General features: G+C 45.5%; 1 protein-coding gene and 1 pseudogene across 5 annotated transcripts in view; one reads left to right on the forward strand and one right to left on the reverse strand.

Annotated features, from left to right (window-relative positions):
* CDC42 (cell division cycle 42) overlaps window positions 1-20,270 on the reverse strand; it is a 39,977-nt gene extending 19,707 nt beyond the window's left edge. For 2 of the 5 annotated variants that reach the window (XM_054501918.2, XM_054501943.2), the window contains exon 1: window positions 20,150-20,270. The gene's annotated coding sequence lies outside the window, so the exon portion shown is untranslated. Of the gene's footprint in view, window positions 1-1,682; window positions 4,530-20,149 lie in introns of those variants that run through there. The other 3 variants (XM_054501928.2, XM_063658796.1, XM_054501936.2) reach the window with 3 other exon arrangements.
* LOC129007260 (M-phase phosphoprotein 6-like) lies at window positions 4,146-4,677 on the forward strand (annotated as a pseudogene).
* Window positions 20,271-25,669: the final 5,399 nt, after the last annotated feature.

Here is a 25,669-nt window from a genome sequence, read left to right on the forward strand (position 1 = left end):
CTACAAATGCCCTATTTTCCCGTGCCCCATGGTTCATTCTAGGCACAAACATACAGCAATCTTAAGATTTGAGATTAAATATTTGCTAATAAGTTTCACAAAAAATTTATACTCTCAATCAGATTACACCTCTTATAAAACTATGTCAAGTATTAATAGTAACGGTGAATAAAAGGCAAGTCAAATTTTTAGTAAGACACTGTGGCAATATTTGGTCTCTGTCCCCACTTCCTAGCAGAGAGCTCCTAAAAACCCTAGGAATTTCCTGAGTGATGAGTGTCTCTTGTTTTTCATAACAAATTCACACCTGAATTTATGTTAATAAAGTGACAGGGGGGTGGTGGAAGGGATGCTAGGAAGCCTCAGGATGGGGCTGGTCACCAGAAAGACAAGGTGACTAGAGGGATGTAACTTTCAGCCCCATGCACCAACCTCCAGAGAGGGGAGGAGGGCTGGAAACTGAGCTCTATGAAAACTCCAGAACAGGAGATTTGGAGAGCTTCCAGGTCTGTGAACATTTCAAGGTGAGGGGAAAGCAAGTCCTGGGAGGGCAATACTTGAAGCCCTCCCCACCCACAACCATGCCCTATATATCTCTTCCATTTGGCAGTTCATGAGTTGTACCCTTTATGACAAAGGCATAAAGGTAAGTGAAACGGCTGGGCACGGTGGTTCACGCCTGTAATTCCAGCACTTTGGGAGGCCAAGGCAGGCAGATCACGAGGTCAAGAGATCGAGACCATCCTGGCTAACATGGCGAAACCCCACCTCTACTAAAAATACAAAAAATTAGCCAGGCATGGTGGCAGGCGCCTGTAGTTCCAGCTACTCGGGAGGCTGAGGCAGGAGAATGGCATGAACCCGGGAGGCGGAGCTTGCAGTGAGCCAAGATCGCGCCACTGCACTCCAGCCTGGGCAACAGAGCGAGACTCCGTCTCAAAAAAAAAGGTAAGTAAAACGTTTTCCTGAGTTCTGTGAGTTCTTCTAGCTAATAATCAAACCTAATAAGGGCCATGGGAATCCCAAAATTTGTAGTCTACTGGGCAGAGGTGTAGGTAGCCTAGGCACTGCATTTGTAGCTGCTGCCTGAAGTGAGAGCAGTCTTGCAAGACTGAGCCCTTAAGCTGTGGCGTGGGAGTATCAGAATTAAACTGTTAGTATCAGAACTGAATTTTCTTTTTCTGACACCACATTCACTCTAATCCAAAACACACTAAAAGTAAAGTTGTCTTCATGTGAAATACATTTGCCCCTGAAGTAACCCATTTTCATACTTAGGATACAAGAAAGAAGAGGCACTACAGAGAATCAAGAGAATCAAGAGAATGACCCAATTTCACAATCTTCCTTATCAGTTCAACAGAAGGACTAGTCTGGTTGTGGGATTAAACAGAATAAAATCAGAACTACTTGTCTCTCCTGTCAAATCCAGCCACTTTGGAAAATGCAGCTTATATAACCTTCTGCTGTAAGTTATAGTAGCAGTATCTAACGTACAATTTTTTAAACATCTACCCATGCATGTGATTTTTAGGCAACCCAAAGTACTCAAACCACAGCAATGTATTCCATGCATTCACACATGTATGCAAGTGTGCTAACAAACTGTCTTGTTTGCAAAACTTCTTGTTTGCTTCTATATCACAGAAGACATGTAACAAAAAGCATACAGCCGGCCTTACATGTTTGTTAGAAATGCTTGTTCCGACCGGGCGCAGTGGCTCACGCCTGTATCCCAGCACTTTGGGAGGCCGAGGCGGGTGGATCACAAGGTCAGGAGATTAAGACCATCCTGGCTAACACGGTGAAACCCCGTCTCTACTGAAAATACAAAAAATTAGCCGGGTGTGGTGGTGGGTGCCTGTAGTCCCAGCTACTCGGGAGGCTGAGGCAGGAGAATGGCGTGAACCCAGGAGGTGGAGCCAAGATCATGCCACTGCACTCCAGCCTGGGCAACAGAGCGAGACTCCATCTTAAAAAAAAGAAAAAAAAAGAAATGCTTGTTCCTCAGTGCCGTAAAGAAATAGCACTTGAACATAAATTTAATTTTCTCAGCAAGGCCATTTATACCTTCTGCAGAAAGGATACACTTGCCAGCAGTTTTGCCATGAAAGTACACCAAGCAAAGGAGACAGGGTCATTTATAACCTGACGCGTCTATCCTACTGCTGTGTCCGGTTTTTATTGGCTGGAACGGGACCTCACATTTTGTATTTGTCCTGATAGGCTAGCAACTTACAACTTTCAAAAAGAGGCAAAGAAGGCCAGGCGTGGTGGCTCACGCCTGTAATCCCAGCATTTCGGGAGGCCGAGGAAGGCAGATCACGAGGTCAGGAGATCAAGACCAGCCTGGCTAACACAGTGAAACCCTGTCTCTACTAAAAATACAAAAAAATTAGCTGGGCGTAGTGGCAGGCGCCTGTAGTTCCAGCTACTCGGGAGGCTGAGGCAGGAGAATGGCGTGAACCTAGGAGGCGGAGCTTGTAGTGAGCCGAGATCATGCCACTGCACTCCAGCCTGGGCGACAGAGCGAGACTCCATCTCAAAAAAAAAAAAAAAAAAAAAAAAAAAAGGCAAAGGCAGAGGAGAACAAAGGAAGGAGTAAACTTGTGGAATGCTGAGAAAGGTAAAAACACCTTTGAACAGGCTATGTCCTAATGCTTGCTTGGACCAGTATAAGCATGCCAGGGCAAATATTTAGGCTACATTGTGGGAGCTAAGAACATAAAGTACACTGATTTATTTATTACAGCTAGCAGGTATTTAGGATTGTTAGCACAGATCTTTGAATAAATTTTGCTTTTAAGAGAAGTTACTATTTATTTCTAATTAGATGGGGGGGAAGTCTTTGAAGAGGAATCTCTACTTTACTTTTTACATGTTCAATTAAGAATACAACATTGATTGCTTAGAAAATCCTACCCAGAGGCTGGGCACAGTGGCTCACATCTATAATCCCAGCACTTTGAGAAGCCAAGGCAGGTGGATTGTTTGAGGCCAGGAGTTCGAGAACAACCTAGGCAACATGGCAAAACTGCGTCTCTACCAAAAATATAAAAATTAGCTGGGCACGGTGGCATGCGCCTGTAGTCCCAGCTACTTGGGAGGCTGAAGATCACCTAAACCCAGGAGATGGAGGTTGCAAGTAAGCCAAGATTATGCTACTGCACTCCAGCCTGGGCAACACAGGGAGACGCTACCTCAAAACAACAACAAACAAATAAACCTCTACCAAGGCTGGGTGTGGTGGCTCATGCCTATAATCCCAACACTTTGGGAGGCCAAGGCAGGAGGATCACTTGAGCCCAGCAGGTCAAGACCAGCTTGGGCAACACGGCAAAACCCCATCTCTACAAAAAATTAAAAAAAAAAAAAAATAGTGGTGGCATGTGCCTGCAGCCCCAGCTACTGGGGAGGCTGAGGTGAGAGACCACCTGAGCCGGGAAGGTCAAGGCTACAGTGAGCTGTAGTCACACCACTGCACTCCAGCCTGGGTAAGAGAACAAGACTCTGTTTCAGCCAGGCGTTGTGGCTCAGGCCTGTAATCCCAGCACTTTGGGAGGCTGAGGTGGGCGGATCACTTGAGGTCAGGAGTTCGAGACCAACCTGGCCAACATGATGAAACCTGGTCTCTACCAAAAATACAAAAATTCGCCAGGTGTGATGGCGCTCACCTGTAGTCCCAGCTATTTGGGAAGGTGAGGCAGGAGAACTGCTTGAACCCAGGAGGCAGAGGTTGCAGTGAGCTGTGATTGTGCCACTGTACTCCAGCCTGGGGACAGAGTGAGATTCTGTCTCCGAAAAAAAAAAAAAAAGGAATAAAATGGAGATTACAGTAAGATTTTTCCTCAAAATATTTAAGACTTGTAAATTTACTCATTCATTCAACAAGCCTTTACTAAGCACCTACCATGTGCCAAGCTTTGTCCTATACGTAGGCACACCCCACAATTCACATAACAAAGTTCACGCCCTCTTGGAGCAACAATTCCAGTGGGGTATACAGACAATAAATAAGCATCACCCCCTACATATTCTTCCTTCAATAATACTACCAACTGACATCCTTATATGTAACTTTCTCATTCTAGTCTCTTAACTAAGAAACAGCAGGTGGCCAGAATACAGCACAAGCTGAAGCCAGCATGGCACCTGAGCACAAGACCAAGTTCTCCAAGAACCTGCTGCACATGAAGTTCATGCAAAGAGGACTGGACTCAGAAACTAAGAAATGACTAGAAGAGGAAGAAAATAAAATTAGTTAAGAGCAGTGGTACTCAGATTTGCCAGAACTTAATAAAAGTAAAGAATTTCATAACAGAAGAGCAGCATCTCTTGTTGTGTGAAGATCATTTCTATGGAAGGAATTTCATTCATCAGATTTACTCCTGAGGTTGAGAAATTAATGCTTCAGATGAATACTAAGAACAAAGCAGAAATTGAAGATGAAACAGTGGAATTTTACGTGTCAGATGAAGAAGAAACGGCTAAAAGAAATGTCTAGAGTATGAGACCTTGGTGGGGACAACAGGAAAAAAGCCTGCCAAAAAGGGAGATCAAGCCAATTATGAAGACAATGAAAATGGAGACTTACAACTAATTAAAGCAAAGAAAATGTTCTTAAAGCTCCACGATCAAAATGCACATCTTAAGAGATGGCTCAGAGGTGCCTTGTGAAAGTTAGAAGCATGTTTTGTAAATAGCTCCGATGGTGCCTCTATAGTTATTAACACTATAATGTTTATTTGTAAAGAGATGTATAGTTCTGGAAACATGCTGTTTTTGAAACAGATGTGTAATGGATGTTATACATCCTCTGCTAAATGGTACTGAGTGGATTTTTAGCCCTTGATCTTCAAATATACAGGTTTCCTAAAGATTTTTGTTTGTTTGAGACAGGGTCTCACTCTGTCACCTAGGCCAGAGTGGAGTGGCTCAATCACGGCTCACTGCAGCTTCAACCTTCCTGGGCTCAAGGGATCCTCCCATCTCAGCCAAATCTTGGGTGTCTGGCCTTACAACTCACCCTATTTTCAAGCTACCCTTCCACTACAAAACCTCTCCTTCTCTGAGACCTTTCCTAACTAGTCTAGGTATTGAAACTGCCCCAACTGCCTGACCTCCTGCTATGATTAGAATGTTTGTGTCCCAAAAGTCATAAGCTGACACCTGATCACCAGTGTGATGTTGTTAGAAGGTGAGACTGTTGGGAGGTGATTAGGTCCAGAGGGCAGAGTCCCCTCATCCCCAAATGGGATTAATGGCCTTATAAGATACCCCAGAGAGCTCCCCTACCCCTTGCACCATGCAAGAGGACACAGCAAAAAGGAACAAACTGGTCTGGACGCAGTGGCTCAGGCCTGTAATCCCAGCACATTGAGAGGCCGAGGCAGGCAGATCATCTGAGGTCAGGCGTTCGAGACCAGCCTGGCCAACATGGTGAAACCCTGTCTCTACTAAAAATACAAAAATTAGCCGGTGGCGCATGCCTGTAACCCCAGCTACTCAGGAGGATCGCTTGCTTGGGAGGTGGAGGTTGCAGTGAGCTGAGAGCACCAAAGCGAACCTGGGAGGCGGAGGTTGCAGTGAGCTAAGAGCACCACTGCACTCCAGCCTGGGAAACAGAGTGAGACTGTCAAAAAAGAAAAAGAAAAAAAGAAAAAACCACCATCTATGAACCACAAAGCAGGCCCTCACCAAACATCAAATATGCCAGCACCCCAATATTGTCCTTCCCAGGATCCAGAACTGTGATAAGTTTCTGGAATTTACAAGCTACCCAGTCTATGGTATTGTTAAAGAAGCCTAAATGGACTAAACAGAACCCATGGCAAGGCCCTTCTTAGCTCTCAGACCTTCTCATGCTCCATTCTCCTGTACTCTCCATGCTCTAGCTACACAAGTCTCTTACCTCCCCAAACGTGCCAGGCTCTGTCCTGCCTTCAGGTCTTTTCTGGCCCAATCTCTGCTCACCACAACCTCCGCCTCCCAGGTTCAAGCGATTTTCCAGCCTCAACCTCCCGAGTAGCTGGAATTACAGGCATGTGCCACCACACCCGGCTAATTTTGTATTTTTAGTAGAGACGGCGTTTCTCCATGTTGGTCAAGCTGGTCTCAAACTCCCAACCTCAGGTGATCCACCCACCTCGGCCTCCCAAAGTGCAGGAATTACAGGTGTGAGCCACTGCACCCAGCCATGCCTTCAAGTCTTTACCAACAGTACTCCTGCCCCTGCTCTTAAAGCTTTTGGCTTCTCACTCTCCAGATCTCAGCTCAAACCATCATCTCCTCCCAAAGTCCTCCCCTGACCACATTATCCAGGGCAATAGTGCCCTCTCTCCTTACACTCCTTCCATATTACCTTATTTCCTTTATTGTAAGATCATAATCTACAATTATCTTGTTTATCTGTCATATGGCAGTAGAAACAGACTTTTAAAAATAAGGAAATCTCTATGAAGGCAATAACTGCTGTATGCCCACAAAATAGCTCAATACCAGTCACACAGGACACACTCACCGAATAAATGAATCACAAGAGTAATTAACCATGTTATTTTTAGTCACATATGCTTATGTTTATTCTAACAGTTTTTGTTGTTGTTGTTGTTTGGAGACAGGGTCTCACTCTGTCACCTAAGCTGCAGCACAGTGGCGCAGTTTCAGCTTACTGCAACCTCTGCCCCTCACGCTCAAGCCATTCTCCTGCCTCGGCCTCCCAAGTAGCTGAGACTACAAGCATGCACCACTTCACCTCACCCAGCCCCTCTAATAGATTTTAAGCTCTCTGAGGGAACAACTAGGCTTATACTTCTTTATTCCCCACCCCCCCAATGCAGCCAATACAATATTGAACCATATATTAAGGGCAGGAAAAAATAAAATTCTTAATTAAATGTCTTTTAAAACTTTGTTGACTAAAGTAGTAATATGAAAAAAATGCCCAGGCACAGTGACTGTAATCCCAGCACTTTGGGAGGCCAAGGTGGGTCAATTATTTGAGGTCGGCAGTTCAAGACAAGCCTGGACAGCATGGTGAAATCCTGTCTCTGCTAAAACTACAAAAAATTAGCCAGGCATGGTGGTGCATGCCTGTAATTCCAGCTACTCGGGAGGCTGAGGCTTGAGAATCGCTTGAACCCGGGAGGAGGTTGCAGTGAGCTGAGATCATGCCACTGTACTCCAGCCTGGTTGACAGAGACTCTGACCCAAAAAAAAAAAAAGGTGAGATTTTTAAAGACAAGCAAATATGGGTTCCAATCTTAGCTCCACCTCAATGTGTATGATCCTGGCAAGTTACTTCACTTCTATGCCTTAACTTTCTCGTCTACAAATTGACACCTAATTCACCAGACCACTACAGAGAAATGAGGTAATGTATATAAAGCAACTGGTACACCACCTAGCAGAGAGTAAATACCTAATATGGCATCTTATTCTTATGCAAAATTAAAATCTGCAGAAACAGCCCTAAAAAGATCACAACAGTTGTTAAGTAAAAGCATCTAAATACCAAAAATGAGAGGGAACTCAGAAAAATCCTTGCTTCTACTAGACAGGGTTATTTGCTAATTTGATCAATCCTTTCAGAAATCCCTTCACTCCAATCTCAAAGAGCAAGTTAATTTAATAAGTGTCACACTGGTAGCCAAGAGATTCAAAATATTACAGAAAGGGCTGTAACCCACCTCGCCCTATTTTAAGAGACAAAATAACCTAATCACACAGCAAGTATTTCTCAAGTCTCTAACATGCCCAAGGAAGACCACACAGTTGCAGTAAAGAGCATATGCTTTCAATCAAGTAGCCCTAAAGCTCATATTCTCATTCTTGTGTGATTTTGGGCAAGCTACTTAAAACTCTTTTAAGCCTCGCTTCTTTTGTAAAACAGTGACAACAGTATCACCATAACAGGTTGTCAGTCACTCTGCAAAGAGCACTTAACACTCAACTATGAACTCTTACTATCAACGTGAAATAATCCAAATATGCAGGCAACTTAGCGGTGGCTCACGCCTGTAATCCCAGAGTGCCGAGGTGGGTGGATCACCTGAGGTCAAGTTCGAGACCAGCCTGACCAACATGGTGAAACCCTGTCTCTACTAAAAATACAAAAATTAGCCAAGCATGGTGGCAAGTGCCTGTAATCCCAGCTACTCAGGAGGCTGAAGCCAGAGAATTGCTTGAACCCAGGAGGCGGAGGTTGCAGTGAGATTGCGCCACTGCACTCCAGCCTGGGCAACAGAGCGAGACTCTCAAAAAAAAAAAAAAGAATCTTCTCCAGGCAATCTTCTATAGCAGGCTGTGTTCTAAACTCCATCAAAGTGAAAGTCAATTATACACCCCTGAAAACAAAATAAGAGCACTCACAAGGCCAGGCGCAGTGGCTCACACCTGTGATCCCAGCACTCTGGGAGGCCGAGGTGGGCAGATCACCTGAGGTCAGGAGTTCCACACCAACCTGGCCAACGTGGCAAAACCCGTCTCGACTAAAAATACAAAAATTAGCAGGCACGATGACGCACACCTGTACTCCCAGCTACACAGGAGGCTGAGACAGGAGAACTCTTTGAACCCAGGAGGCAGAGGCTGTGGTGAGCCAAGATCACGTCATTATACTCCAGCTTGAGTGACAGAGCAAGATTCCATCTCAAAAAATTTTTAAAAAAGAGCATTCACAAGAGTATTTGATTAGAAGGGAAGAAAGATTACAGTAAGATTTTCCCTCAAAATATTAGGAAAACACAAGTTTTTTTTTTTGTTTTTTTTTTTTTTAATGCCCTACACATATATTTCCACTTCAGGTAATTTATCCAAAAAGAAGAAAATACTTTATCAAGAAACAATGAGATGCTATATCATCAAAACAGTTAATGTAACAAAAACAAACAAGTAATAATACATCACAGGATGAAATGTTATACATATTAAAGATGATAGTGAAGGCCTGGCACAGTGGCTCACGCCTGTAATCCCAGCACTTTAGGAGGCCAAGGCGGGAAGATCATAAGAGGTCAGGAGTTCCAGACCAGCCTGGTCAACATGGCAAAACCCCATCTCTACTAAAAATACAAAAATTAGCCGGTGTGGTGGCTCACACCTGTAATCCCAGCTACTCGGGAGGCTGAGGCACGAGAATCACTTGAACTCGGGAGGCGAAGGTTCCAGTGAGCCATGATGGCATCACTGCATTCCAGCCTGGATGACAAGAGCAAGACTGTCTCAAAAAAAAAAAAAGTTGTGAAGGCCACCAACAAGGTAATACAATGTTATTAAAAGCACATAACTGTTAAATCCTTTTTTGTTCTAAAGGGGGAAAAAGCGCAAAAGAAATTTCACAGTAGTTGTGCCTGGTATATGTGCAGTTGAAGAACAAGATCCCAAGCACCTAACAGACCCTCTCTAATTAGGACACAAGTTAGGACCTAAAACATCTGTTAAAATAGGATTTCGTTCTTCCAAGAACCAACTCTATTAACTTACTACAAAAGTTATCTAAGTAAGATATCTAAATGCCTACTATAGCATTACACTAGGTAACAGAAATCTTGCCTTCAAAGGCCTTTAAAACATTTCAATAATTTACTAAATGCCTACTCTGTGCCAAATTCTATGCTAGAAAGTTCATCATACATCATCTAGTATACTTTACTGGTTATAAGAAGAGGCTAACAACTGTAGTAGTCTCAGATTGCTACAATTTTATACTATGAAATACAAGTGCCACAGATTTTCAGAGCAAACATGGGAGAGTAATCTAAAATAATGTAAGAATAAATCTCTAGTTAGATAGAAGTATCAGGAGAAAAGGCACAAGCAAGCATGCAAAGTGGAAAAAAGAAACAAAAAAAACTATGAGTCTAAGTCATATAGACTCTAAAAGCTAACCAGAACAGTCACTTCTTCCATATGCATGAACAGTGTTTTAGGAGTATCAATATTGTACCTGTATTCCAAGGTGGACTGCCAAAGACAACCAGATAGTTAAGGAACTCAGCTAAGAAACTAGGGTAATAATCTAAGATTGAAATGGAGACTCTGCCCTACGGTAGTAGCATAGAAATAGAGAATAGGTCATCAGATTGGAGGCGGAGGGTTTAAGGAGAAAGTTATAAAGAAGCTTTTTGGTTTGAAAAATTAGAGGATAGGTTTGTACCACAGACAAATGGATAAGTTCAGAAAAAATCTTTTTTTTTTTTTTTTTTTTTTTTTTAAATAGAGCCACGGTCTCACTGTGTTGACCAGGCTACCAGGCTAGTCTCAAACTGCTGACCTCAAGCAATCCTCCCACCTCAGCCTCCCAAACTGCTGGGGATTATAGGGATGAGCCACCACACCCAACCAGAAAAAACCTCTTAAGATCAGGCAACTTATGTTCTTATACATGCATCAAAAAGACAAATCTTTTCAGAATCAGTACAGAGTAATTTGGCCATAAGTCTACAAGAATGAAATCATGCCAGCCTATATCAGAAATCCTAAACAAGCATATTATTTGCAGCATAAAATAAGTCACTACATTACCCAGGCAGCAAACGTGACAAATTGAGAACCTTTCTTTTAAAAGTTATGAGGTAAGATGCCAACTACAAAACAAACTATGATTATTTAGACTTTCTTTGTTCTAGCTGATGAGGTAGAAGTACCTACATTCAGATTCTCAGACAATTTGTCTTATAAACCACAAGCCATTTTTTAAATGGGTCAAACAGCCAGGCATGGAGGCTCATGCCCGTAATCCCAGCACTTTGGGAGGCCAAGGCAGGCATATCATTTGAGGCCAGGAGTTTGAGACCAGCCTGGCCAACGTGGTGAAACCCCCGTCTCTACTAAAAATACAAAAATTAGCTGGGTATGGTGGCACATGCCTGTAGTCCCAGCTACTCGGGAGGCTGAGGCAGAATTGCTTGAACCCAGCAGGCAGATGTTGCAGTGAACCGAGATCACGCCACTGCACTCCAGCCTGGGAGATAGAGGAAGAATCCGTTCTCCAAAAAAAAATAAATAAACAAAATAAAAAAGAGTGTAGTGTTCCATAGGGGTGATGGGGAGGATGAAATGCCATCAAACAAGTTTAAGAAACATCGAGTTAGGCCGGGCGCAGTGGCTCACGCCTGTAATCCCAGCACTTTGGGAGGCCGAAGGGGGCGGATCACTTGAGGTCAGGATTTCGAGACCAGCCTGGCCAACACGGTAAAATCCCATCTCCACTAAAAATACAAAAATTAGCCGGGCATGGTGGCGGGCACCTGTAATCCCAGCTACTCGGGAGGGTGAGGCAGGAGAATTGCTTGAACCCAGGAGGCAGAGGTTGCAGTGAGCCAAGATCACGGCACTGCACTACAACCTGGGCGATAGAGCAAGACTCCGTCTCAAAAAAAAAAAAAAAAAAAAAACATCAAGTTAAACTGATTGACTGTCTAACTTCTCTAACCCTTTAAAATAAACTTATATACATGATGATTTCCAGGATGAAGACATAATAAAGGGTTTCTTTTTTTTTTTTTTTTCCTGAGACACAGTTTTGCTCTTGTTGCCCAGACTGAAGTGCAGTGGTGCAATCTCGGCTCACTGCAACCTCCACCTCCCGGGTTCAAGCGATTCTCCTGCCTCAGCCTCCCAAGTAGCTGGGATTACAGGCACCTGCCACCACGCCCCGCTAATTTTTTGTATTTTTAGTAGAGATGTGGTTTCACCATGTTGGCCAGGCTGGTCTCAAACTCCTGACCTCAGGTGATCCGCCCGCCACGGCCTCCCAAAGTGCTGGGATTACAGGTGCAAGCCACTCTGCCCGGCTGGGTTTCTAATTTATCTGACACCCAAGCCCATGGAAACGTCTTTCAGATATTCTGAAACACACTAAGCCACACAAGCCTTACTCTAAAATTATCCCCTACCCTCATCTTTAGTAGCTTATCAACTATTAGGATGATCTAACATTTCCTTTGCCCCTATGATGAGCAGAGCAAATAGCACGAATAAAATAGCAAAATAAAAAAACACTGATATCCATAGAACTATCCTTTCAAGTTATCTGATAAACCAAACTTTACACATTTTAAAATCTAATCACTTATTTTAAAAACTTGTTAATCTTAAACCCTGTAATAAAAATGTTTTTTAGGCAAGCAAGTGATATGAATGTATTAATTCCATTTCAGAATTTATCTAAAACTGAGTTCTTCTCCAATAGTATTCAGCTAATGAAACAAATACTAGTAAAGTTGTAATGAAAATCCCTGAAACCAGAGATAAGTGTTATTCAAGTAACATTATTCTTTCACTTCCCACTCCTCTTCATCTGCTTTTATATAGATTAAAAACAAACTAAAAATATTACAAATACTCCTAAACTGTCTTCCAGTAAAGCAAATGAACCATAACTGAAATCTTGTTTATGCTTTCTTCTACTAAATTTATCCTTTTTTCTCATACCCCTTAACACTAATTAACATAATATTCTTTTATTCCACCTCCATCTCTCTCTGGTTTCATCATCTGTTCCTCATTTGGTTCTCAGACACCTCTCCTTCCACCAGGAGTAACGAATTGCAATAATCTTTTTTTTTTTTTTTTTTCAATTTTTTGAGACGGAGTCTCAGCTGTCGCCCAGGCTGGAGAACAGTGGTGCATCCCCACTCACTGCAGCCTCTGCATCCTGGGTTTAAGCGATTCTCGTGCCTCAGCCTCCCGAGTAGCTGGGATTACAGGCGCATGCCACCACAGCTAATTTTTGTATTTTTAGTAAAGACGGGGTTTCACCATGTTGGCCAGGTTGGTCTTGAACTCCAGACCTCAGGTTATCTGCCTGCCTCAGCCTCCCAAAGTGCTGGGATTACAAGCATGAGCCACCGCACCCAGCCTACTAATAATCTTTTAATTGAAAAGGATATAGATGGCTTCAAATGGCCACTTAAGACACAGAGAATGGACACAGGTAATAAACACAGGTGTTCCTGAGACGCTGATCCCCCAGCTCTCAGAGATAGTCCTGGTGAATTTCTCCTACACCAAATAGTTAAAGAAGGAAAAAGGAAACATTAGAGAAATAAATTCAATCTGGCCCTTGAAAAATAACAGGCCGGGAGCCATGGCTCACACCTGTAATCCCAGCACTTTGGGAGGCCAAGGCAGGCGGATCACCTGAGGTCAGAAGTTCAAGACAATCCTGTCCAACATAGTGAAACCCCGTCTCTACTAAAAATATAAAAATTAGCCAGGCATGATAGTGTGCACCTGTAATCCCAGCTACTTGGGAGGCTGAAGCAAGAGAATCGCTTGAACCTGGGAGGTGAAGTTGCGGTGAGCCAAGATCACACCACTGCACTCCAGCCTGGGCGACAGAGCAAGACTCTGTCTCAAAAAAAAAAAAAAAAAAAAATAGCAATAATTTTTTCAAGCAGGTAGCTGAAAAAGATGATTTTGCTTCTTAACTTTTTCCCTTGAAATTGGAAATACGATTTTAGCAAAGAAAGCAGAAAACATGTTTACATTCAACAAGCTAAATGCCAAGTCTGTATTTCACCTAAGTTTTCATAATGAATATGAATTATCCTAATCACATGCTTAGACCATTCCTCTTCACAACAATTAGTTTTCAATAAAATGTCACTTAAGTTCAAATGTATGATTAAGGCCCCGTGCTGTGGTGGCACATGCCTGTAATCCCAGCTACTAGGGAGGCTGAGGCAGAAGAATCACTTGAACCTGGGAGGCGGAGGTTGCAGTGAGCCAAGATTGCGCCACTGCACTCCAGCCTGGGCAACAAGAGCAAAACTCCACCTCAAAAAAAAAAAAATTAAGGCCTGGTGCAGAGACTCACAACCGTAAACTCACAGCTCTGGGAGGCCAAGGTGGGAGGTCACTTGAGGCCAGGAGTTCAAGAACAACCTGGGCAACATAAGAAGGCCCCATCTCTACAAAAAATATATATATATTTACAATTAGCCAAGTGTGGTGGTGGTGCGTGCCTGCAATCCCAGCTACTTGGGAGGCTAAGGTTGGAGGATCTTTTAAGCCCAGGAGTTCAAGGTTACAGTGAGCTATAATCACACGACGCACTGCAGCCTGGGTGACATAGCAAGACTCCATCTCCAAAAAATAAAAATAAAATTAAAAAATATGTAATTCAGGGTGCGGTGGTTCACACCTGTAATCCCAGCACTATGGGAGGCCGAGGTGGGTGGATCACCTGAGGTCGGGAGTTTGAGGCCAGCCTGACCAGCATGGAGAAACCACCAACATGGAGAAACCCCATCTCTACTAAAAATACAAGATCAGCCAGGCGTGCTGGCACATGCCTGTAATCCCAGCTACTTGGAAGGTTGAGGCAAGAGAATCACTTGAACCCGGGAGGCGGAGGTTGCAGTGAGCGGAGATCGCGCCATTGCACTCCAGCCTGGGCAACAAGGGCAAAACTCCATCTCAAAAAAAAAACACTTTAAACAACACATTAGTTCCTGATAATGAGCAGACATGAGGCAATTCTACATAATAGGCAGGAAACTACAATTCCTTTAAAAACTAAATATGCTTCAGATCCATTTTCAGATTATGATCCTTGCAATAAATTCTGGTACACTGCCTAAAATAAACCAGGTTATGCTTCCGTAGGAAAATAAAATGAAATAAAGCATTCATATTGCTTCTGAAATTTGAGACATCACTCTAGCAGTCCTGAAGACGGTGCTTCAAGCCTTAATACACATAAAAATCATGTGGGGATCTTATTAAAATAAGACTGAGTCAGTAAGACTGGGATGAATCCTGATAGTTCTAATGAGCTCCCAGGTGATGCTTATGCTGCTGGGTCCACGGACTATACTGCATACCTGAGGCCTGACACCCTTGCTTCTATGACAGTGGTAAAGATAACGGACAAAAATGTAAAGGAGGCCGGATGCAGCGGCTCACGCCTGTAATTCCAGCACTTTGGGAGGAGGAGGCAGGCAGATCACGTGAGGTCAGGAGTTCCAGACCAGCCTGACCAACATGGTGAAACCCCCACCTCTACTAAAAATACGAAAATTACCCGGGCATGGTGGCGGACACCTGTAATCCCAGCTACTCAGGAGGCCGAGGCAGGAGAATCCTTGAACCCGGGAGGTAGAGGCTGCAGTGAGCCAAGATCGCGCCACTGCACTCCAGCCTGGGTGACAGGGTGAGACTCCGTCTCAAAAAAAAAAAGAAAGAAAAAAAGAAAAGAAAAGAAAAAAAAAAGTAAAGCAATCCCCACTTCATTTAGAAATGTTTTTGGGCCAGACGTGGTGGCTTACGCCTGTAATCCCAGCACTTTGGGAGGCCGAGGCAGGCGGATCACCTGAAGTCAGGAGTTCGAGACCAGCCTGACCAACATGGAGAAACCCCATCTCTACTAAAAATACAAAATTAGCCGGGTGTGCTGACACATGCCTGCAATCCCAGCTACTCAAGAGGCTGAGGCAGGAAAATCGCTTGAACCCAGGAGGCGGAGGTTGCAGTGAGCCGAGATCGCGCCATTGCACTCCAGCCTGGGCAACAAGAGCAAAACTCCGTCTCAAAAAGGAAAAAAGAAATGTTTCTGGATTCATCAGATTAGTCCAGGAGAAGGATGGTTATTAAAATGTTTATGTTTGAGAGAAACACAGCTTCTCAAAGATGGCGGGGAAGGGTCCTCAGAGTTGTGCCAAGAGCAAAAATCTATACAGCACTCACTATGTGCCAGTGAATAGTCCTAAACACTTCACATATATTAATTCAATCTTCCTAACACTGCAACACTGTGAGGTAAGCACTATTGCTACCCCTATTTTAGAGGAAGTAAACCTGAGTCACAAAGACGTTACTTAGACTGCACATAGCTGATAAGTGGCAGAACCCGGATCTGAACCCAGGCATTCTGGTTCCAGAGCCTATGCTTTTAATCACTATAGTAGCAATATACCAATCAAGAACACACAGCAGAATTGAAATGGCAAATGGCAATGGCTTAATTTTACAGAAAAGGACGCAAGGTTAAAGTGTAAAGCGTTACAGAACAACGGTAAGTAACAGAGCCTAAATCAGAATTTCTCTTAAGGTGATAGAGCACCAATGCTTAGTGAATACCGTGACTTAACAATATAGTTTTCTGCTCTATTAGAAATTGTTCTGGACTTTAGTATAATGGCTAATGCCAAATCTTTGATTTAAAAAATATTTTTCTAAAATTGCAAGGAGGGATGCCATACTGGTGGCAGAAAGCCTGGTTTCACTTCACGGAATAATCAGTTTGAGATCAATGTCCCAGAAGAGTTTTGACATTCAGGACTTAAAATAGCTGCAGCAGCAGAGGTAGCTGAAATGGCAAGTAATGAAAATTGCTTTAGTAAAAATATTTTGGACTGAAGGTATGAGAAACTAAAAGTAGAAACTAGTAAGACACAAAGCATAACATGACCAGGAATCTGATACAGTAGTGAACAAGTGGCAAAAGCTATTTGCAAACAAAGAAATAAAGGAAGATAAGGAAACAAACATTAAGTGAATAATTTTTAGGAGAGTAAGAGAACTAGTAGTCATCACAGATTTTCTAAGTGATGGTAAATTGTCCAGACAGTGCAGCTGCAGAAGATACTGAACTAAACAGATGGAAAAAGTCAAGCAAGAGTAGATTAGTAATCACTACTTCAATAAGCCCAAATAAAGATATGGCTGACCAAGCACAAAAGTTGTCTCAGGAAACACAGCACAAAGACCCATGGAATATTAGGGAAAACGTTAACCAACCCTCAGACATCATCAAATTCATTCACTTGAAAAATATTTCTTAAAAACTACTGCATGTATGGCAGTATTCTAGACATTAGCAATGGGTTGACCATGCCAGGCCAAAGCCCTGCCCTCACAGAACTTACAATCTAATGAGGAAATGTATGTGGAAGAGAACACTGAATAAGGCATTACCATAAAATTCCCGAATGAAGCCTTTTAATACAGAGAGATATTTTCATGGAAGATATGTTAACACAATATTTAACCCTCTCTCCCCTTCAAAGGAAGCCCTGTAACCTAAGGTGCTCATTGTTTCTCATCCTCTCAAAAAAAAAAAAAAAAAAAAAAACTCTAAAACAATAGAGAAGTGCATTTAAAATACATCTATAAATAAAAGCACAACTTGTCTTTTACTTCCAAGAAAGCCTGTCAGCGGCACAGCAGCTCATGCCTATATCCCAGCACTTTCAGAGGCCAACAGGAGCAGATAGCTTGAGTTCAGGCATTCCAGATCAGCCTGGACAATATGATGAAACCCGATCTCTACGAAAGATACCAAAATTAGCCGGGTCTGGTTGCATGCACCGTAGTCCCAGCTACTGCAGAGGCTGAGGTGGAAGGATCAGTTGAGCCTGGGAAGCTGAGGCTGCAGTGAGCTGTGATCACACCAATCACATCACTGCACTCTAGCCTGGGCGACACAGTAAGACCCTGTCTCCAAAAAAAAACACCAATTTTTTATTTAAGTCCCTATACTACTCTAGGCTGTAACATCTGCCTTAGATTCCCAAAAAATTAAGTTTAATAAGAACAGGTATTGGTTGTAACATGAAAACATCTTAAGAGTATAAACAGAGAATGTGATACCTTTCTGGTCTTTAAGAAATTACTGAAAACGAGCTCATTTAATACTTAGTTGATTACCAATCTCTTATCTCCATCTCAGTATAAAAACTATAAATTCAGGCCAGTCGCGGTGGCTCAGGCCTGTAATCCCAGCACTTTGGGAGGCCGAGGCATGTGGATCACGAGGTCAGAAGATTGAGACCATCCTGGCTAACACGGTGAAACCCCGTCTCTACTAAAAATACAAAAAATTAGCCGGGCGTGGTGGCGGGCGCCTGTAGTCCCAGCTACTCAGGAGACTGAGGCAGGAGAATGGCATGAACCTGGGAGGTGAAGCTTGCAGTGAGCCGAGATCGCGCCACTGCACTCCAGACTGGGCGACAGAGCGAGACTCCTCCTCAAAAAAAACTATAAATTCAAACTACCGTTATTTTCTAAAAGGAAAGATACAAATTGATATTACTTAAAATTATTAAATATAGAAAGCTCAAGAAAATAAGGCAGAGGTGTTCCAATTTTATATGCCTAAAATATTACATCAAGGCTAACAAATGTATTTCAGAAGATTCAAGTTCCACACCTATCCAATGGTCTGTAATGCCTACACACCCCAGAAAGCTGCCTTGAACCTACACACTCCTTTTGAGTGTTTACCAATCTATTCTCTATAGAAATGAGAAACAGTGGGAAAGCACTTGTTTCGACATGAATTATCTTTACAACAATGCATTACACAATTGGATCTCATTTGCTTTACAGTGTCAACATTTTTCTGTGATACTATTGCAGTCGCGGAACGATATAAAAATTTAGAATGTAAACACCCTAGGGAACAAAAATTGTGATCTCTGCTTGACCCCGGGAGTCCGAGACCAGCCTGGGAAACACGGCTAAACCCTGTCTGTACAAAAAATACAAAAATTAGCGGGGCATGGTGGTACATGCCTGCAGTACCAGCTACTCGGGAGGCTGAGGTGGGAGGATCACTTGACCTGGGAGGCGGAGGGCCAAGATCGCGCCACTGCACTGCAGCCTGGGAGTGCAATATCCATTATATTTAGTAACATCTTTGAGATCCAGTCTCAAAAAAAATAAAAATTGTGATCTCAAAATTATGAAAATATTAAGTTTTTTGCTCAAAGATCCAAGTCTCGTTTTTAATTACAAAACTAAAATGTCTAGCATAGATCAGGCATAAACTGATCCTCTTTTCAACACAACTTCACCACAAAAAGGGCACTTGAATCAACCTAGGGAGATTCCCAGCATGCAGTAAGTCATAAAGGAGAAGAAACAGTCTGGGAAAGTCATTTTGGACCGAAAAGTGTTCCCACAAATAAAACCACTTCATTCTAGTATAGTCAAAGGGTCCTCTATTTAAAGTTAATGCACGCAAGGGGCCGTGGACGGTGTTGTCTTACACTTTATTCCCTGACACAAACTAATCCTGGGATTTTAAACCTTCCTGGCTTTTAGGTGCACTGAAGGCGGTCATGAACACAAGTAACAAGCTTTCAAAACATCATCTGTGAATACGACGTGTTGGGAAGCAGGCAGGATAAGCCACTGGGTGACCGACTAAGGCTGCAAAATGCTGTTTGAATTTAAGTCCCTGACTTGTAGGAGTTAAGTCTCACTCCTTATACCGCGATGACGTAATCTTCCACACTGCATTTATCTTGGACTTAAAGGGGAGGAAAAACAAACGAACAAAGAAAATTTCCCCCCGATAAGAGGAATTAACCAAGCAGCAGAACGACGGCTTCGAGAGGTGGTTAGGTAACTCCCCGAAAGGGAAGCTTCAGCTGAATCGGCAGAGAGCGGGCTGGAGGAGCGGATGGAAATGCCAGGAACTCGACCTCCAGCAGGAAGAGCAGCCTGGAGCCCGGGGCCCGGGGCTCGGGGCCACCCCGCCCAGAGGACGCGGCCGGCGCGGAGAGGAGCGCGCACAGGCACCGCCGCGGGCAGCCCGCGAGCCGCCCTCCTGCCACCGCCCCGCCGCGGCCGCAACGCCACTCCCCTCCCCCGCCCCCCCACCCCCCGCCGCAAAATGTCCGCTGCGGCGCCCGGCGAAGCAGGAAGTCCAGGCCGGAGCGCAGGGCACGGAACGCAGCCTGCGAGCCCCGACGACCGGCGCTCGGCCAGGCCCAGGCGCCCGCGAGTCGCTCTGAGGTCCCCGGCACCCGGGCCCCGGCCGCCCTTAGGAGCCCACGGGGCCGGGCTGGGGGGAGGGGAGCCTAGGCGCCCAGAATGGGTGTGACCCCCTTCCTTCCGCCGCTGCCGGTGACAGCCCGGTCCCGCTCGCGCCCCAAGCCCCGGCCGCGCGCCCCTCCGCAGACGGGCGCCCCCTGCCTCCCCGGCCGCGACCCCCGCCCCGGCTCCCCCACAGAACGCGGACCCACGCCCGCCCGGAGGACGCAGCGCGAGCCGGTCACTCCCCCACAACCCGTGCTCCCGGGCCCCCCTCGATCCCGCTGACAGGGTGTCCCCGAGGATTGGGAGAGGACGGAGACGGCGGGAACGGGACGGTGGGGTGGCCGCTCCCGCGGGGAACCTCGGGCCCCGCACTCACCTCAGCTTCTCCACCGGGGCGTTGGCAGCACTGCGCGGGGTCTCCTCGGCTGCCGGACAGGGGCACGCACCTGACGTCAGCGCGCAGGAGACGCACAGTTGGGTGCCCGCGGAAGTGGGAGGAACAGGGAAGGGGAAGAGGCTGGGGCGGGTCAAGGCGGTGCCTGGACTGCCCTGGCTCCGCCCGCCTGTCGCGCAGGCGTGGGCCGGCGCAGCTCGTGAGTTCGGGGCTATGCTCCGCATCTTTTCCCAATGGTTGTATTTGTAATAATACTGTGAACGGTAGTATGCAAAGCGCTTCCTCTACCAGTTCTTTTTTGTTTGTTTTTCTGAGACAGAGTCTTGCTCTGTTGCCCAGACTGGAGTGCAGCGCGCGATCTCAGCTCACTGCAACCTCCACCCCTTGGGTTCAAGCGATCCTCCTGCTTCTGCCTCCCTAGTAGCTGGGATCACTGCCACCACGCCAGGCTAATGTTTGTATTTTTAGCAGACACGGAGTTTTCGCCATTTTGCCCAGGCTGGTCTCGAACCCCTGACCTCAAGTAAGTGATCCACCTGCCTCGACCTCCCAAAGTGCTGGGATTACGGGCGTGAACCACCGCGCCCGGCCCACTACCAGTTCTTTTGATCCTTGCAACCTTGTGAAGCAAGGTATTATCGTCCCATTTTGCAGAGAAGACGGAAGCTTCTCTGAAAGGGCTGGTGACTTGCCCCAGATCACAGGGGTGGATGGTCTCTCACTCCCCCGGGCCTGTATTCAGTCCGCCGTGATGTGAGAACTGAGTATCACTCTTCTTATCTCTACCTACAGCTAGTGTCCCTCGCTATAGCCACATGGGTCTTTTTTAGAGTTACAACCTTCCCCCAACCACAGGCCTTGTTTTTTTGTGGTTTTTTTTGTGTGTGTGTGTTGTTGTGGTGGTGGTTGTTTTTTCTTTGAGACGTTCTTGCTCTGTCACCCAGGCTGGAGTGCAGTGGCACGATCTGAGCTCACTGCAATCTCGACGTCTCGGCGATTCTCCCACCTCAGCCTCCGAAGTAGCTGGGACCACAGGCGCATGCCACCATGCCTGGCTAATTTTTGTATTTTTTTCTAGACACAGGGTTTTGCTGGATTGCCCAGGCTGGTCTCGAACTCCTGGACACAAGCTATCAGCCTGCCTCAGCCTCCCAAACTGCTGGGATTACAAGGTGTGAGCCATTACGTCTGGCCAAGGCCTTGAACTTTCTTTGCTCTGCCTCCCTCCTCTTCCCCCAAATTTATATCACTGCATTCTTCTATCATCCTATCTTCACAGTATCTATTATTTGTCTTCTCTGCTAGTATGAAAGCTTCAGGAAAATAGAGAACTTCCCTCTCTTATTCTTAGATGTTTCCCCATGTTAGAGAAAAATCACTTAAATTGCTTATCCTAGGCCGGGCATGGTGGCTCACGCCTGTAATCCCAGCACTTTGGGAGGCCAAGGCAGGCAGATTACGAGGTCAGGAGATTGAGACCATCCTGGCTAACACAGTGAAACCCCATCTCTACTAAAAATACAAAAAAATTAGCCGGGTGTGGTGGCGAGCACCTGTAGTCACAGCTACTCGAGAGGCTGAGGCAGGAGAATGGCGTGAACCCGGGAGGCGGAGCTTGCAGTGAGCCGAGATCGCGCTACTGCACTCCAGCCTGGGCAACAGAGCGAGACTCCGTCTCAAAAAGAAAAAAAAATTGCTTATCTTAATAACAGCTCATTTATTGTCTACTGCCACAGCTATCTGGCCAACCAAGACACTTAATTCCAGTATATTGACTTATAGACATATTTTCTTTTGTATTTTTTTTTTTTGAGACGGAGTCTTGCTCTGTCACCCAGGCTGGAATGCAGTGGTTCGATCTCGGCTCACTGCAACCTCCGCCTCCCGGATTCAAGCGATTCTCCTGCCTCAGCCTCCCAAGTGGCTGGGACTACAGGTGCCCACCACCATGCCCGGCTAATTTTTGTATTTTTAGTAGAGACGGGATTTCACCATATTGGCCAAGCTGGTCTTGAACTCGTGACTTTGTGATCCACCCGCCTCGGCCTCCCAAAGGGCTGTGATTACAGGTGTAAGCCACCGCACCCAGCCCTCTTTTGGATTTTTTAATTACCCAAAAATAAGAACTACATTTTTTAGCATTTACTGCAGGTATGGCTAATAGCTTTGCAGGTAGTAGTAGCTAATTTAATAGTCACAGCCACCCTATGAGTTAAGAACTGTTACCCCCACTTTATGGTTACATGAACTGAAGCTCAGAAGTGTTAAGAGACTTGCCCATAGCCGCCATGCCAAGCAGTGGCAGAGCTGAGACTTCCACTCAAGAGGCTGGCTCTAGTAGACTATGACACTACCACACTATCAAGCAGGCTTATTATAGAGAAATTAGAAGATAAGCTTCAGGCCAGGCACAGTGGCTCACACCTGTAATCCCAGCACTTTGGGAGGCTGAGGCTGGTGGATCACCTGAGGTCAGGAGTTAAAGACCAGCCTGACCAACATGGTAAAACCCCATCTCTACTAAAAAATAAACACACAAAAATTTGCTGGGTGTGGTGGCAGGTGCCTGTAATCCCAGCTACTTGGGAGGCTGAGGCAGGAGAATCATTTGAATCCAGGAGGCAGAGGTTGCAGTGACCCCGAGATCATGCCATTGCACTCCAGCCTGGGCGACAAAAAAGTGAAACTCTGTCTCAAAACAAAAAAAAAAGCCAGGCGTGGTGGCTCACGCCTGTAATTCCAGCACTCTGGGAGGCCGAGGTGGGCGGATCAGTTGAGGTCAGGAGTTCAAGACCAGCCTGACCAACATGGTGAAACCCTGTCTCTACTAAAAATACAAAAATTAGCTGGCTGTGGCATGCACCTGTATTTGCAGCTACTCGGGAGGCTGAGACAGGAGAATCGCTGGAACCTGGGAGGCAGAGGTTGCAGTGAGCCAAGATTGTGCCATTGTACTCTAGCCTGGGCAACAAGAACAAAACCCCATCTAAAAAAAAAAAAAAAACAAGAAGATAAGCTTCAGCTGTAGTCCTACTTCTAATGCAGCTCACACCTATCATCCCAACACTTTGGGAGGCTGGGGCGGGTGGATCACTTGAGCCCAGGAGTTCAAGACCAGTCTGGGCAACGTAGCAAGACCTGCCCCCACCCATCTCTACAAAAAATATAAAAACAAAACAAAACAAAAAAACTACATTGTGAACATCTTTCCATGTCAAATAAAGCATCATTTGTAAAAGCTGCATTTTACTCTCCAGGCATTACAATATTTACCCAGACTCCTACTGTTGGAATTTGGGTTGTTTTGGGCTATTGTGAATTTATTACTATTGTAAAAACGCATAAGCTTCATTTTTTAAACTTGAGGGGAAAATGGTCATTTCTTCCCTTCACAAGTCCAGCTGGCAGTGCCCTTTCCTTCATCCTGTCTCACAATCCCATGAATGTCCCCAGACAACGTCTGCCCTTTCCAGTAGCAGCACTATCTTGATGGGGTGTCACCCAACTGTTCAGCTTTTCCTGCCTTTATTCTGAGGACAAGGACTTACTTAGCACTGTCTTTTATGTTGTCAGGTTTTTTGTCCGAAGAACCCTCCTAGACCTTTTCAAAGCCCCAAACAGCAGTGGCAATGGTGTTACTATTACTCGACCCAATCTACCATGTCCCTCACTGCCGGCCCAGCCCCCAGCCTCCTAGTGCCTCCCCGCAACTGCCCCACTGCTATAGCTGCCTCATGTTAACAGGAGGGACGGCCTGTGGGGCTCCAGCTCCCTTCCCGGTGGCTACCATTCCTGTGTCCATTCTTCCTTCTGGTAACAGCACTTCTATTTCTCCTAGAGCAGCCCCTGTCCCCACTCTCAATCCATGTGGCTCTAGAGATGACACTATCTCTAGTTGCGGGAATGGACACGTGACCCAGGCTTGGCCATTCACAGCATTATAGAGAGCCCTGTTGCCACACCATTTCAGCAACAGGCATGTGACCCAATGAGATTTAATCCTGGAACTTTGGTCAGAACTATTCAGTTCAGTGAATCTCTATTTGCTGAGGGTAGGATGTAATCGTGGCACTGCTGGCAGCCAGCTTCCCACTGCAAGCAGAGATGCTGCCTGAGAATGAGACCAAGACAGAGGGGGAAACAGAACTGAGAGATGGAGACATGAAACCAAGTCCCAGTGGCATTGCATGAGCCATCAGATCCAGTCGTGCTTCAATCTTCAGTCACATTAGCAATAAATTCCCTCTACTGCCTGAACCAGGTTGAATAGCTTTCTGTTGCTTATGACTGCCAAACTCGATGAATCACTGCCACCCCTGCCCTGCTTGTCTGCCCATGAGGTACTTGTCCCTAACCCTCTAGGTAATAACTCCCAAATCTATACCTCTTCCAACCCCTATTCCCACTCCCAATTTTTTTTTTTTTTTTTTTTTTTTTTTTTTTTTTTGAGACAGAGTCTCTCTCTGTCACCCAGGCTGGAGTGCAACGGCGCCATCTCAGCTCACTGCAACCTCCGCCTCCCAGGTTCAAGTGATTCTCCTGCCTCAGCCTTCCGAGTAGCTGGGATTGCAGGCAACTGCTACCATGCCCAGCTAATTTTTGTATTTTTTAGTAGAGATGGGGTTTCACCATGTTGGCCAGGCTGGTCTCAAACTCCTGACTACAGATGATCCACCCGGCTCAGCTTCCCAAAGTGCTGGGATTACAGGTGTGAGCCACCGTGCCCGGCATCCTACCCCCATTTTCAAATTTCCAGCTACTCAGCACCATCAAAATCATCTTCCAGCTCCCACCGACTCCAGGGTCTAAGCACCTATGTCTGCTCTTGGCCCCTACAGCCTTGTAAATCCAGGAGTTCTCAACCTTTTCTGCATCACAGATCCTATACCCACAAAATTCATATCTAATTTCTAGAGGCTCCCTTCAAGCTCTCTGCTTTAGCCAGGCATGGTGGCTCACGCCTATAATCCCAACACTTTGGGAGGCTGAAGCGGGAGGATCACTTGAACCCGGGAGTTTGAGACCCGCCTGGGCAACATACTGAGACCTCGTCTCTACAAGAAATATAAAAATTAACCGTGTGGTGGCAAGCACCTGTAGTCCCAGCTACTTGGGGAGGCTGAGATGTGAGGGTCGCTTGAGCCTGCAACATTGAGGCTGCAGTGAGCCATGATCATGCCACTACACTACACTGCACTCCAGCCTGGGTGACAAAGCAAGACCCTGTCTCAAAAAAATAAATAAAAAGAATCTCGGCTGGGTGCGGTGGCTCATGCCTGTACTCCCAGCACTTTGGGAGGCCAAGTCGGGAGGATCACGAGGTCAGGAGATCAAGACCATTGTGGCTAACATGGTGAAACCCTGTCTCTACTAAAATACAAAAAATTAGCTGAGTATAGTGGCGCGTGCCTGTAGTCCTAGCTACTCGGGAGGCTGAGGCAGGGGAATCGCTTGAACCCGGAAGGCAGAGGTTTCAGTGAGCAGAGATCGCACCACTGCACT

The sequence above is a fragment of the Pongo pygmaeus genome, chromosome 1 (genome assembly GCF_028885625.2).
Source record: "Pongo pygmaeus isolate AG05252 chromosome 1, NHGRI_mPonPyg2-v2.0_pri, whole genome shotgun sequence".
Classification (NCBI taxonomy): Eukaryota; Metazoa; Chordata; class Mammalia; order Primates; family Hominidae; genus Pongo; species Pongo pygmaeus.